The following is a 15462-nucleotide window of genomic DNA, read 5'->3' on the forward strand; positions in this document are numbered from 1 at the left end:
TAATGAGCATTGTTTTCAAGTTAGTACTATAAGATAAGCGATAGTGTTACTGAATAGCTCAGCCACTTTTTTTTGGCCACGCTATTTAGTATACAGGATCTGAGTTCCCTGACCAAGGATCGAACCTATGCCCTCTGCATTGGGAGCATGGAGTCTTAATCCCTGAACTGCTAGGGAAGTCTGGTGTTAGTGAACAGCTTGTGTCTGTGTCCAGAAAAATTATTATGGATTGCTGAGGTGGATGATTTAAATCTGGATAGTCGTTGGATGATTTATATATTAAAAAGTTATAATTCACTTTATCCTTAATTCTCTTCAGCACAGTAAGTCTTGCTTTTCTTGCTGCTCTTGTATGTAGAGCGGGTACTTAACATTTGTGATGGAATGAGTATCTTTGCTAGGGCTGTATTATATTATGCCGTATGTCAGCAGTTCTCAAACTTTAGCCTGCAATAGAATCACCTGCAGATTGTTGAGCCCTGTTAGTAGATCTGAGGTATGATATGAGAACCTGGGTTTCTAATAAATTCCCAACTGATCCTGATGAGGACTGCACTTTTAGAACAACTGACTTTTGAGTCTAATGAAAAGTTTTACCAAAGCATTATGATAACTAGCAAAGCGTCTATTGTTTATGGCAAAAATGTACATTTAAAACATTATCCACAGGGAAGGAAAGTTTTTATTGGACATAAAGTCTATTGCCTACTTATAAATAGATTCTTCATATTTCCTGTCTCTTGAGAAACTTTGCCGTGATCTTAACATCAGAGTTTAAAAATAATACTGATATATTTACATAAAGATAAACTAACATATCCAATCTTTAAAGATAAAAACAGCAAATGCTTGAATTCCGTGATATCTCCAATAAAAGATACTTTAGACATACACCTTATATGATGTCCTACATCATGTATTTTTGCATAGATATGTATGCAGACACATTCTCCTCATAAGTGTATTCAGAATAAATCATTCCATTATTACATCATTTAGAATTCATGGTAATTAATTGGCAGTTTAGAAGGAATTCTTCAATCTCTGAGCTTCCCTGGTATCTCAGCTGGTCAAGAATCTGCCTGCAATGCGGGAGACCTGGGTTCGATCCCTGGGTTGGGAAGATCCCCTGGAGAAGGGAAAGGCTAACCACTCCAGTATTCTGGCCTGGAGAATTCCATGGACCTGTATTGTCCATGGGGTCACAAAGAGTCAGACACAACTGAGCAGCTTTCCCTTTCACTTTCTTTCTTCAACCTCTTCTTAATACACATACACAGTCACACATACTCAGGCACATACACACACACACAATGGTACACAGATATATATACACAAAAATACACATGCATACAAACACACATTTTATCTTGTACTGATATCTTGACGGTGCCCAGAGGCATAAACTTTCTACTACTTCCAAAAGCATTTGAAACTCTGCTAGAGAAGATACTGAACCCTCAGGTCAGCCAAATGATATTGAAGGAAAAAATCTGTCTCCTCTGTGCTATGGCCAGTAAACTGAAGAATTTTCTCATAGCCTTTAGGATCTTATGAGCCTTAGCTTTGTGTCTGCCACCAATATATTCCAGTCACCCGAAAGCCATCTCTTCAGTGCATGCCAGTGATTACATGGGGTCATGGTGAAAAAAGGTGCCCAAAATACACTATAGCACCTAGAAGACACATCTGCAAATAAATATCTTCATGATGGGTGCCTCCAAACTGTCTACAGCTGTACAACATGATGCTTTTAATACTGATGTAACTATCTAGAGAGCTGAGTACAAGAAAAAAAGTGACAATTTCTCAGCACATTCCTTCCAAAATCCCTCTCAGACATTCTTTTTTAGGTTTATAGATCTTTATACCTCTGAATGGTATAAAAACTTAGGAGTGATATTTACTTTGAATATGCAACAGATGGTCAAATATTCAAAATGTCTGTTATCCTGAAAAACAAACAAGACTGGAATGCAAGTCTCATCTTCCAGAAAAAGGAAAACTATCAACCAGATTATTTTTGCTTTTCTCAGTATTATCATTATTCTGCTTATGAATAAAGAAGTACAAGAGGTCATGTAAAGGCCAGATAGTAAATGGCTTAATAAAATCATTTTACTTTTCCTAACCCTACATAGAAGTAATAATCAAAGCAATGTTTTTACTTAAGCAGAAAAAATAACCAAAAGGAATAAAATTAAGACTGAACCAGGAACAATAAAATAAGAAATTCCGATGAGATTTAAAAAAATCTTACCTCTAAGCACTGTCAAAGAATAGCAATACCTATTTAATAGAAATTCTTTTCTTTTTCCAAGTTCTCTGTACTTTTTAAAAAATTTTTTACTTTCTTCATCTCTTTTTGATATTTTTGGTAAAGTTTTCACTAACATTGCTTTAAAAGCAATTTTTATAAATATTTTCAGAGGCAAATACAAAAATTATTGTTTCCCTGGGGCTTGTTTTGATTTTTGTGGTTGACATTGCTACACCAGAAAGCAAAAGGAATTTTTGAAAACTGCTGTTAATGATACATATGCTTCAAATATCAAAACAAAACAACAGAGCAAAAATATGGACAATGGCAAAAGCATAGCTGCAAATTTTTAAAAAAAATGCTTTGTAGAGGATGATTTCCATTTGTAATTATTACTGAAAAGCATGGTATTGATTACCTCTGTGGTCTTGTGGGCCCTCTCCTAGCCATTCACAAGGGGGTGGACCTGTGAAGAGGTCTGGACACACCAGTGTACCTGGTTTTAAACCTGGCCCTGTGGGGATATGAGCAGACACTGCGATCAGCTGGGAATTTGTCATGATTAAGTATTGGACATAAATCTGGAAGCCTGCCAAGACTTTTGTTGACGACAGTGTGTGAGAAGCTCTGTATGATCACAAGCTTGGGAGGACTGAGGTAGAACAAAAGTCTGATTTTAAGACATGATGAAAAAAAGCTTATGTTCAATGTGCACATATATATGAAGAAGCCAATTTTAACAGACAAATAGTCTTCCTTGACCAGGTACAGGTTAGTTTATGTAACAGGCAAACTAAGATGATATGGTTACATCAGCTTTAATGATTCCTGAAAACCTGTCATGACAAGGGAACCTGGTATCTTTCTTGCATCCACTGCTTTGCTTTTTTATTTAAGAGTAAGAAATATAAAATTCATTAGAGAGAAATATACATATGGTGTAGAGTCTTGATCTTTTAAAAAATCCTATATTAAAAAGCATTTAGATGTTCTTCCCATTTTTTGAGTGGGTGATTTTTTTGATGCTGTTAAGCATCATAAGCTAATCCCTTATTGGTCACATCATTTGCAAATATTTTCTCCCAGTGTGAGGGTTGTCTTTTCATTTTGTTTATTGTTTCCTTTGCTGTGTGAAAGCTTTTGAGTATAAGTGAAAATGAAGTGAAAGTGAAAGTCACTCAGTCATGTCTGACTGTTTGCAACCCCATGGACTATACAGTTCATGGAATTCTCCAGGCGAGAATACTGGAGTGGGTAGCCTTTCCCTGCTCCAGGGGATCTTCCCAACCAAGGGATTGAACCCAGGTCTCCCACATTGCAGGCAGATTCTTAACCAGCTGAGCCACAAGGTCTCAATTTGTTTATTTTGGGTTTTATTTCCATTATTCTGGGAGATGGGTCGAAAAAGATGTTGCTACAATTTACATCAGAGAACATTCTGGCTATGTCTTCCTCTAGGGATTTTATAGTGTCTGGTCTCACACTTAGGTCTTTAATTCATTTTGAGCTTATTTTTGTGTATGTAGTTAAGGAATGATCTAATTTAATTTTTTACATGTGGCTGTCTCATTTTTCCAGGACCATTTGTTGAAGAGACTGTCTTTCCAACAATTTGTAGGCTTGCCTCTTTTGTCATAGATTAATTGACTATAGGTGCATGGGCTTATTTCTGGGTTTTCCATTCTGTTCCATTGATCTTTTATGTCTACTTTTGTGCCAGTACCATATTGTTTGATGGCTGTAGCTTTGTAGTATAGCCTGAAGTTAGGGAGCCTGATTCCTCCAGCTCCGTTTTTTTTTCTCTGTGTTTCTTTGGCTACTCAGGGTCTTTTGTGCCTCCAAACAAATTTTGAGATTTTTTTGTTCTAGTTCTATGAAAAGTGTCATTGGTAATTTGATAGGTATTGCATTGAATCTGTAAATTGCCTTGGGTTATATAGTCATTTTGACAATATAGTCATTTCTTCCAGTCCATGAACATGATATATCTTTCCACCTGTTTATGTCTTCTTTGATTTCCTTCATCAGCATCTTATAGTTTTTGGAGAACAAATCTTTTGTCACCTTAGATAGGTTTATTCCTAAGTATTTTATCCTTTTTCATGTGATGGTAAATGGAATTGTTTCTTGAAATTCTCTTTCTGATCTTTTGTTGTTAGTATATAGAAATGCAACAGATTTCTATGTATTTATTTGTAACATGCAATTTTGCCAAATTCACTGAAGATCTAAATAGACATTTCTCCAAAGACATACAGATGGCCAATAGCACATGAAAAGATGTTCAACATCACTAATTATTAGAGAAACACAAATCAAAACTATGAGATACCACATCACTCCTGCCAGAATGGCTATCATCAAAACATCCACAAACAGTAAGTGCTGGAGAGAGTTTGGAGAGATGGGAACCCTCCTATACTGTTGATGGGAATGTAAATTAGTATAGCCACTAAAGAGAATAGTATGGAGCTTCCTTAAAAAACTAAAAATAGAACTACCATATGACCTGCAGTCCCACTCCTAAACATATATCTAGAGAAAAACATGATCCAAAAGGATACATGCACCCCAATATTCATTTCAGCAGTATTTACAGTAGCCAAGACATGGAAGCAACAAATGTCCATTGACAGAAGAATAGGTGAAGATGTGGTCCATATATACAATGGAACATTACTCAGCCATTAACAAGAATGAATAATGCCATTTGCAGCAACATGGACGGACCTAGAAAATGTCATACTGAGTGAAGTAAGTCAGACAGAAAAGGAGAAATATCATATGACATCCCTTATATCTAGGATATAAAAGGAAATTATACAAATGAACTTACAAAATAGAAAGACACTCACAGACTTACAGAATGAACTTATGGTTGCCAGGGTAAAGAACTAGTTAGTCTGGGATAGTCATGTACACACTGGTATATTTAAAATGGATAACCAACAAGAACCTATTGTATAGCACATGGAAATCTGCTCAATCTTATGTGGTGGCCTGAATGGGAAGGGGTCTAGGGGAGGATGGATACATGCATATGTATGGCTGAGTTCCTTTGCTGTTCACCTGAAATTATCACAATATTGTTAATCGGCTATACCCCAATACAAAATAAAAAGTTCAAAAGAGGAAAAAAAGACATTTAGATTTATTAGAATTATAAATCCCATAATGAGAATGTTTAATAATGGCTATGCACACACTAAAATAGCTGGAGACTGTGTATTCTCAAAGAAAACATAAGAACATGTTTTATTCTATAAATTGAATGATTGCAGTTTTGATAGGATTTTAACATAATACTATATAATATTGCTATAAATTATATATATTTATTTAGGTCTATATTGCACATTTTATTTATAAGAGGAAAAGAGCACATTTAAAGAGATCATAGTAGGAATTTAATGGAAGGTTATTAAAAGAAATGAGACATGAACCAACGGAAAATATTCAACATACTAAAGGAGTGTTGACTTAGATGTTGATGAGGCATGTGTGCAAAGACATTCCAACTTCCAAATTCAGCACTGAGCAAACAGTGGTGCCAAATCCCAGAAATATTTGGAAGATGATAACAATTACGTGCCGTGTCCTTGGATGTGTTTCGACCAAGTTTTGTTCCTAAATGGAGCATTATACCAGTCAGAAAATGCAACAATATACTATTTTTCCATATGATTCATCATGTTTAGAATATGAACATTTTGTAAGTAAGATTCTAGGTACTCCTTGGCATTCTTTAAGAATACCAACTCAGGCAAATCCCCCACTTGATAAAGTGTTAATTTTGATACAAATTAGTGTGAGCTCTAGGCTTCCCTCATAGCTCAGTTGGTTAAGAATCCGCCTGCAATGCGGGAGACCTGGGTTCGATTCCTGGGTTGGAATCCCTTGGAGAAGGAAAAGGCTACCCACTCCAATATTCTGGCCTGGAGAATTCCATGGACTGTATAGTCCATGGCGTCTCAAAGAGTCAGACACGACTGAGCGACCTTCACTTTCACTTTCACTTAGCTCTACCCTCGAGAATTTTCATTTCACTTTCTCAGTCACATGAAAATAGCCCCAGAGCACTTTTGTTATCTTCTGCTTTGCCATTTCTCAAGTATCTAAAATACTGCATAGAGGGACTCCTCATGTGCTCAGGTTTCTAGAAATACTTGGTGGGCTAAGTGTGTAGGAAAACTTTCCTCTTTCTGTGCACTTTCCCCAAATGATTGACTTTGAGACCCTGACCTGGAATTCCTTTCTTCTTTCCAAATAAGGAGAAGCAAGTCAAATTCCACACAAACTCATGCAGATTATTGTCAGGTATATGTAAAAAGTACCGTAGTGAATGGACTCAAAGATGACTGTGTCCTTGCCAAAGAGTTTTGCTCCATCCAGCCCTAGGAAATGATCCATTTAGACATTTGCCTACTCAAGTTTAAGGTTAACTTAGATGCTTTAATTTTCAAGGTTGGCCAAAATGTCTTTTGCCACCTGTTCTTACCTCCATCTAAGAGCAGAAATTCTCAATAGCCTCCGCGATGGTCATTAAGAATTAGCTTCAGCATTCCCAGCAAAGGGCAGTTCAGATTCCTCAAGGCTTCATACAAACTTGGCCCTCTCTTATCTCAGTATTCTCTCCAAACATAATCTCATCCATAACTCCAGCTTTTATTATCACCTCAGATGTGACAAGATGTAAATATTATCTGATTCATCTCCATGGAACACCAAACCTGCATATCCTATTTTCTCTCTACTTCAGGATCCCTCTTGAATATGTCAAACATACCTCAAACTTGCCACATCCAAACTTGTATTCATAAGTTCACCCACAAAATTAGCCCTGTTTCTTAACCCATTGTTTACTCAGTGCACAAAATGGAAACTAAGCCATCTTCCTTGACTTTCACACAAGCATGCTTCAAATTCTCCCACTTTTATCTCATAAATATCAAATCTATCAAATTATCTGTTTCTCCCATTTCCATCAATGCTGTTATACAATGAAAGCAGCCTAACTGATTTTGCCATTTCAACTCTGATTCTATCTCATCTGTCTTGTGCCTGCAGCCAGAGTGATCTGTTCAAAAGGCAGATCTGAACTCCTCTGCTTGAAACTCATTGTTATTGTTGTTCAGTCACGCAGTCGTGTCTGACTACGTGATCACATGGACTGCAGTACACCAGGCTTCTATGTCCTTCACTATCTCCCGGAGTTTGATCAGACTCATGTCCATTAACTCAGTAGTGTCATACAACCATCTCATCCTCTGTTGCCCTCTTCTTCTCTTGTCCTCAGTCTTCCCCAGCATCAGGGTCTTTTAAAGTGAGCTGGTTCTTCACATCAGGTGGCCAAAGTAAGGAGCTTCAGCTTCAACATTAGTCCTTCCAATGAATTTTCAGGACTGATTTCCTTTAGGATTGACTGATTTGACCTCCTTGCTATCCAAGGGACTCTCAAGAGCCTTCTCCACATCCACAATTCAAAAGCATCAATTCTTTAGTGCTCAGCTCTCTTTGTGGTCCAACTCTCATCCATACATGACTACTGGATCATCATTGAAAAATCAAAGTTTGACTATACGGACATTTGTTGGCAAAGTGTTGTCTCTGCTTTTTAATATGCTCTTTAGGTTTGTCACGGCTTTTCTTCCAAGGAGCAAGAGTCTTTTAATTTCATGGCTACAGTCACTCTCCACAGTGATTTTGGAGCCCAAGAAAATAAATCTGTCACTATTTCCATTTTTCCCCATCTATTTGCCATGAAGTGATGGGACCAAATGCCATGATCTTTGTTTTGAATGTTGATTTAAGCCAGCTTTTTCACTCTCCTCTTTCACCTCATCAAGAGGTTCTTCAGTCCCTCTTCACTTTATGCCGTTAGGGTAGGTGTCATCTGAATAAAAGAGGTTATTGATATTTCTCCTGGCAGTCTTGATTTCAAGTTGCACTTCATCCAGCCCGGCATTTCACATGATATACTCTGCGTAGAAGTTAAATAATCAGGGTGACAATATACAGCCTTGACATAGTCCTCTCCCAATTTGGAACCAGTTCATTGTTCCATGTCCAGTTCTAACTGTTGCTTCTTGACCTGCATACAGGTTTGTCAGGAGGCAGGTCAGGTGGTCTCGTATTCCCATCTCTTTAAGAATTTTCCAGTTTGTTGTGGTCCACACATTCAAAGGCTTTAGCCTAGTCAATGAAGCAAAATTAGATGTTTTTTCTGGAATTTCTCTGCTTTTTCCATGATCAAACTCATGTTGACAATTTTTTCTGTGGTTCCTCTGCCTTTTCTAAATCCAACTTGTACCTCTGAAAGTTCTTGGTTCAAGTACTGTTGAAGTCTAATTTGAAGGATTTTGAGCATTACCTTGCTAGCATGTGAAATGAGTGCAACTGTGTGGTAGTTTGAAGATCCTTTGTCATTGCCCTTCTTTGGGATTGGAATGAAAACTGACCTTTTCCAGTCCTGTGGCCACTGCTGAGTTTTCCAAATTTGCTGGCATGTTGAATGTAGCACTTTAACAGCATCATGTTTTAGGATTTGAAACAGCTCAACTGAAATCCCATTACCTCCACTAGCTTTGTTTGTAGTAATGCTTTCTAAGGCCCACTTGACTTCACACTCCTGGATGTCTGGCTCTAGGTGAGTGATCACACCATCATGGTTATCCAAATCATGAAGAACCTTTTTGTATAGTTTTTCTGCATATTTTCACCACCTCTATTTAATATCTTCTGCTTCTGTTAGGTCTATACAGTTTCTGTCCTTTATTGTGCCACCTGGGAAACCCTAAAACCCTAGAGTGTGTTCTTCTTTTGACAATGTCCAGATTCCTTTATCGAAGCCCTTCATAGGCTGAGCTGCTCCTTCCTCTCCATCCTCACCATTTACTGCATTCCCACATGATTTCCTTGCTCTTACCACATGTCACAACTACCCTCATCATATGCTCTCCTGCCAAAGCACCTTTGCACATGCACTTCGTAGGACTTTCTGGAAAGCTCTCCTCACCCTTCATTGTCTAGTTAACTCATAGTAATCCTTTAAATCTCAGGTCAAGTATGACATTTTCAGGAATGTCTTTCCTGATTTTCTAACTCCATTAAATCCTTCCTTATAGCTCGCATAACATTTTTCACAATTGCAATATTATTTATGCTTGTAGAATATGTGAATGATTTCTTGTTTCTGGCTGTAGACTTTACAATACAAAGAGAATGCTTGCGTTTGTCTACTTGATTCATGGTCACTGCTCTGTCTCTCCACCTCTAGTTACTAGTTATTTGACCTTGAGAGAGGCATTTAATTCCTTCATATGGAGAGATTATCCATATTCATATATATGCAGTAATACTATAAATTACACATTTTGTATAACCAATATTTTGAGGATTAGAAGTGACTATGTAGAGTTTGAAAATTCCTAGCAGAGTGCCCAACAAGGATGGACACTCAATAAGAGCTGTATATTTATAACACTTATTAAACTGGAAATCTGTAATAGGGACTAAAGATTTGAGGACGTTTCAGACTGTACTTTGCAGAGCATTCAATATCTTATCAATCCAGCAGATCCTTTTCTAAAACAAGTGAGACCACTGGACCCCCAGGATCACTTTTTCAGAACAGAGAATTAACTTTGAAACACTCAGAATGCAATTATTCTTTCCTTCTGGATATGGTCAAATTCTGTAATTTAGGATTTTGCTTGAATAACCATACATATCACAGTAATAAAATTATCAGTATCTTATACAGCTATGACTCATTTTATATGCCAGGCATTTTATTACTTAGATCTGGCCATAATCAAGTGAGAAGTTGTTATTATACCCATGCTATAGATGGGGAATTGGAGGCTATGTGAGACCATGTAATTGCCCAAGGTCACAGCTGGTATGTGGTACAACCAGAACTCAAATCCTACAAATGGTTTGTCATAAGCTGGAAGCACATAAAAACCACTTGACCTGGTTTCCTGTGTCCAGATATGATTTCCATCAGCTGGCATGGTGTAATTAGTTATTTCTTTTGTACCTTCACCCCCAAAAGTGCTGGTTTGCATAGTGTGTTATATGGTCATTCTTTATTTTGGTGTAGTGAAAGGAGCACTAGGGCAACTGTAGGAGAAGGACTTCAGGTTCCAATGATACCATCCTGCTTGTACTACCTCAGGAAATCTCATTTGTTTGGTTTAGTCAAAATATTTCATTATTCTCAGCACTTTCAAGATTAAACAAATTACCATCAGAAATATTTTGCAGAAGATTAGAATTGGCACTATGGGTTGAAAGTTGATATCCGCAGTTTATGATGCTTTAAGCAGCTGCCAAGAGCTCATGTGATTTGAGGATTTGAGACTGATCTGTATGTGCCTGAGATTAGAGTGGGCACACCTCTTGGTAGGCATTACAGAGAATTCATGCTGTGCAGAGTTTTATTTTGTGTATTAAGTGGAAAGATACATTTAGGAGATTAAATGGAATGCCCCTCAGGGTAAATTCCTTCATCTATCTTTTCTGCCTAAAAATACAATATAAGCGAAAAACTAAATAATCTCAAAAAAATATCAAGAAAAGCATGAGTGTTTCAACTAAATGAACTAAAGAGGATGAGGAATGAATATAAACTTGTTTTACACTAAGGAAAAGAAAAGCAGTGTACCATCTTCTATTATAACTAAGAAGTGACTTCCATATCCTAGTTGTACTTAGCAGTGAGAGATAAGCACTTTATGACAAAACTGCATATTTTTCAGAGTAAATCTGTTTTCAAGAGTCTTGTGCTTCAATACTAAAAATAAAAAAATATAGAGAAATTCTACAGAAAAGAAAAAAGAAAAAAAATCATAATATTTCTACATTGGACTCCCCTATTCCTTTCCAGGGAATATATATATTCCCTGGAATATATATAAATATGTATATCATATGCACACACACACACACATATATTATATGCACACATACATTCATTTCTGTATTGACACCCCACTAGTGTTGTGGTATTAGGTGACAGCAGTGCAGCTCTTAGGAGTTTGAAGCTTTTGATAAGGCAGAACAACTTTTTTCTCCTTCAACTCTTCCAAGATTTTTATAGTAAATGAAATTTTTAGACTTTTGTTAAGATTATCAGATACTCTGACATTAGTTTGCAAACAGAACAGTTCCTGCCAACCTCAAACAAAACAAAACAGTGAAACCATAATTAGTGGAACAAATGCCCTTTCATAAAAAGCCTATTAACTTTTCGGTGAACTGTATTTTGCCCAAGCTACTCGTTACACCTAACTCTTAGCAGGAGGCAAAATAACCCCTCTTTTCAAATGAAGAACATGTGATTTATGAAGTTAAATTATTTCAGTTCAGTTCAGTCACTCAGTTGTGTCTGTCTCTTTGCAACCCCATGGACTGCAGCACGCCAGGCTTCCTGTCCATCACCAACTCCCGGAGCTTGCTCAAACTCATGTCCACCGAGTCGGTGATGGTATCCAACCATCTCAGATTCTGTCATCCCCTTCTCCTCCTGCCTTCAATCTTTCCCAGCATCAGGCTCTTTTCAAATGAGTCAGTTCCTCGCATCAGGTGGCCAAAGTATTGGAGTTTCACCTTCAGCATCAGTCCTTCTAATGAATATTCAGGACTGATTTCCTTTAGGATTGACTGGTTGGATCTCCTTGCAGTCCAAGGGACTCTCAAGAGTTTTCTCCAACACCACAGTTCAAAAGCATCAATTCTTCAGCGCTCAGCTTTCTTTATGGTCCTCTCACAACCATATATGACTACTGAAAAAGCCAAAGCTTTGTCTATACAGACATTCGTTGGCAAAGTAATGTCTGTGCTTTTTAATGTGCTGTCTGTGTTCGTCATAACTTTTCTTCCAAGGAAAAAAGTTAATTTCATGGCTGCAGTTGCCATCTGCAGTGATTTTGGAGCCCAAGAAAATAAAGTCTGTCACTTTTTCCATTGGTTCCCCATCTATTTTCCATGAAGTAATAGGAAGGATGCCATGATCTTAGTTTTCTGAATGTTGAGTTTTAAGCCAACTCTTTCACTCTCCTCTTTCACTTTCATCAAGAGGCTTTTCAGTTCCTCTTCGCTTTCTGCCATAAGGGTGGTGTCATTTGCATATCTGAGGTTATTGATATTTCTCCCAGCAATCTTGATTCCAGCTTGTGCTTCATCCAGCCCGGCATTTCACATGATGTACTCTGCATATAAGTTAAATAAGCAGGGTGACAATATACAGCCTTGATGTACTCCTTTCCAAATTTGGAACTAGTCTATTGTTCCTTGTCCGGTTCTGTTACCTCTTGACCTGCATACAGATTTCTCAGGAGGCAGGTAACGTGGTCTGATATTCTGATCTCTTAAACAATTTTCCACAGTTTGTTGTGATCCACACAGTCAAAGGCTTTAGTGTAGTCAATGAAGCAGAAGTAGATGTTTTTCTGAAATTCTCTTGCTTTTTCTAATCCCTTGAATCTGTTTGTCAGTTTCACTGTATAACCATAAAGGATTTGATTTAGGTCATATCCAAATGGTCTAGTGGTTTTCCCTACTTTCATCTGGAAATTTGACCTAACAACATGTAGCTGGGCATGCCCAATATTTTTCTTTAGCCCCTCCTGATCTCCTAGCTTCTCCATCCTGCTCTTTGAATTCTGGGAAGCTGATCTGTATGCACTGCATTAGCATGTTCTTTGCCCTCTAGTTTCTAGTTGAAGTTATCCAAGGGACCTTGCAGGCTTCCTTCATAGGTCAGTCAGTAAAGAATCTGCCTGCAATACAGGAGACTCAGTTTCGATTCCTGGGTTGGAAAGATCCCTTGGAGAAGGAAATGGCAGCACTTTCCAGTAATCTTGTCTGGAGAATCCCATGGATGGGAGCCTGGCAGGCTATAGCCCATGGGGTTACAAGAGTCTGACAGGACTTAGCGACTAAACCACCACCACCACAAGGGACCTTGGAAGGTGTCAGAGGATAGGAGGAGAATGAGACTATAATACTTATTTCCTCCCTTCCTTTTGGCCCACCATAATTTGACTGTGTCCTTCTATAAGAGACCTGTTTGGGTAGTCTCTCTGTCTTCAATAACTTATCCCTTCCTTGGAATTCAGTGCTAGAGGTGGAGTAGTGATACTTCACCATTACTAGTCCCAGGGTATTACACTTCTCTTTCTTGGGTTTCTTAAACACTGCCATCACATTTGTACATAATTATAATATATAATTTTATATATATATATTCCATAGTATTCTTATTAAACTTTCCTCAAAGTACCTATTTTCAGTGGACTGTCTGTTACCTACTGTATACTTCAGTGATAAGCAAGGATAGTCATTAAAACAGAGGTAGAATGATTTTCACTGAATTCTTAAACAGTAATTTAAGACTCCATTTCAAAAAGATAGATTTAAAAGGCAGAATATCAGGACAAGGAGTAGGAATAAGAGAATCATTTGGCATTTGATTTTTTTTTTAGAACTATGGCCTAATTTGATGCACTGGCCAAACAAATCAGGAGTCAATTATTATTTATTTTTCCATCTGTTCATAAAATCAATTATTCAGCAGATATTTATTGAATGGAAGTTCTATGCCTGAGTCTGCACTAGGTGCAGCGCTACACAGGGAAGAGACAAATAGGTTTCTCCATGGAGTCGGAGTGGCTGAAGATGAGTGAGTAGATGAAATTCTGGGTAATGGTCTATGGAGCCACTAGTCTATGGAGACATTGGTCAGATTGCATTGAAGGTTTTATACACAATCTCTACCAGAGAAAAGGGTAGGTAAACTGCCCAACTCATTCTTTAGTATTACAAAAACTAGACACAGATAGCACAGAAAAGAAGACTGCAGACCAACACCCATCACGAATATAGGTGCATCAGGATCAACTGTGCTTTATTCCAGGAATGCAAGATACTTATTCAACATTTGAAAATCACTCAATGTAATCCACCATATTGACAAGCTGAAGAGTAAAAATCACATGACTATGTGATGCAGAAAAGCATTTGACAAAATTCAACATCCATTCGTATTAAAGTCCTCTCAGAAAAATAGAATTAGAGGGGAATTTCTCAATTTGATAAGTGAGATCTTTGAAAACTTATGTTAGCATTATACTTAACAAAAGACTGAATGCTGGCCACATAAGCTCAAGAACAATACAAGAATATCCCATCTTACCATTCATATTACGTAATTCTGGAAGTACTGTCCAGTGCAGTAAGGCAAGAAAAGGAAAGAAAAAGCATACAGATCCTAAAGGAAGAAGAAAAAAAATCCCTATTAGCAGATAACTTGATTATCTATGTAGAAAATCCCAGAGAATATATCAAAAAACTCTTAGTAATAACAAATGACTTCAGTAAGGTCACAGGATACAAAATAAACATACAAAATTATAATATTTCTGCATAATAACAATGAACATGAAGACCACAAAGTTTTTAAAATATACAGTGCCATGTACAACTACTCAAAAAATTGTATACTTAGGTATAAATATAAGAAAACACGTACAAGATATAAGATGAAAGCTAAACAAGGCTAATGAAAGAATATTTTTATAAAGGTCTAATTTAATACAGATGCACACTGTGTTCATGGATTAGAAAACTAATCATAGTAAAGATGTCGATTCTCCCCAAGTTACATTTAGATTTACCCTAATTCCTATCAAAATCTAAGCAAGATTTTATTTTAGATATACATGAGATTGCTGCTGCTGCTAAGTCGCTTCAGTCGTGTCCGACTCTGTGCGACCCCAGAGACGGCAGCCCACCAGGCTTCCCCATCCCTGGGATTCTCCAGGCAAGAACACTGGAGTGGGTTTCCATTTCCTTCTCCAATGCATGAAAGTGCAAAGTGAAAGTGAAGTCGCTCAGTCGTGTCCGACTCTTTGTGACCCCATGGACTGCAGCCTACCAGGCTCCTCCATCCATGGGATTTTCCAGGCAAGAGTACTGGAGTGGGTTGCCATTGCCTTCTCCAATACATGAGATTATTCTAACAGTATTAGGAATGGCAAAGAAACTAGAATAGCTAAAATAGTTTTTCAAAAGGAAAATAAATTGAAAGGAATCAGTCTGCTTGATTTCAGGGCTTACATAGCCACAGTTATCAAGTGTGTGGCATCAGCAGAAGGATAGACACATACATCAATGGAACTAAATTGAGAACCCAGAAA

The 15462-nt window shown here is 37.5% G+C and overlaps 1 long non-coding RNA gene across 1 annotated transcript in view; it reads left to right on the forward strand.

Moving 5' to 3' along the window:
- The window catches only part of LOC145523205 (uncharacterized), a 184275-nt gene that overhangs the window by 325 nt on the left and 168488 nt on the right, over positions 1-15462 (forward strand). The gene's annotated exons all lie outside the window — the stretch shown is intronic.

This window comes from Giraffa tippelskirchi, chromosome 10 (genome assembly GCF_054371585.1).
Source record: "Giraffa tippelskirchi isolate mGirTip1 chromosome 10, T2T-mGirTip1v1.2.pri, whole genome shotgun sequence".
In the NCBI taxonomy this organism is placed as follows: Eukaryota; Metazoa; Chordata; class Mammalia; order Artiodactyla; family Giraffidae; genus Giraffa; species Giraffa tippelskirchi.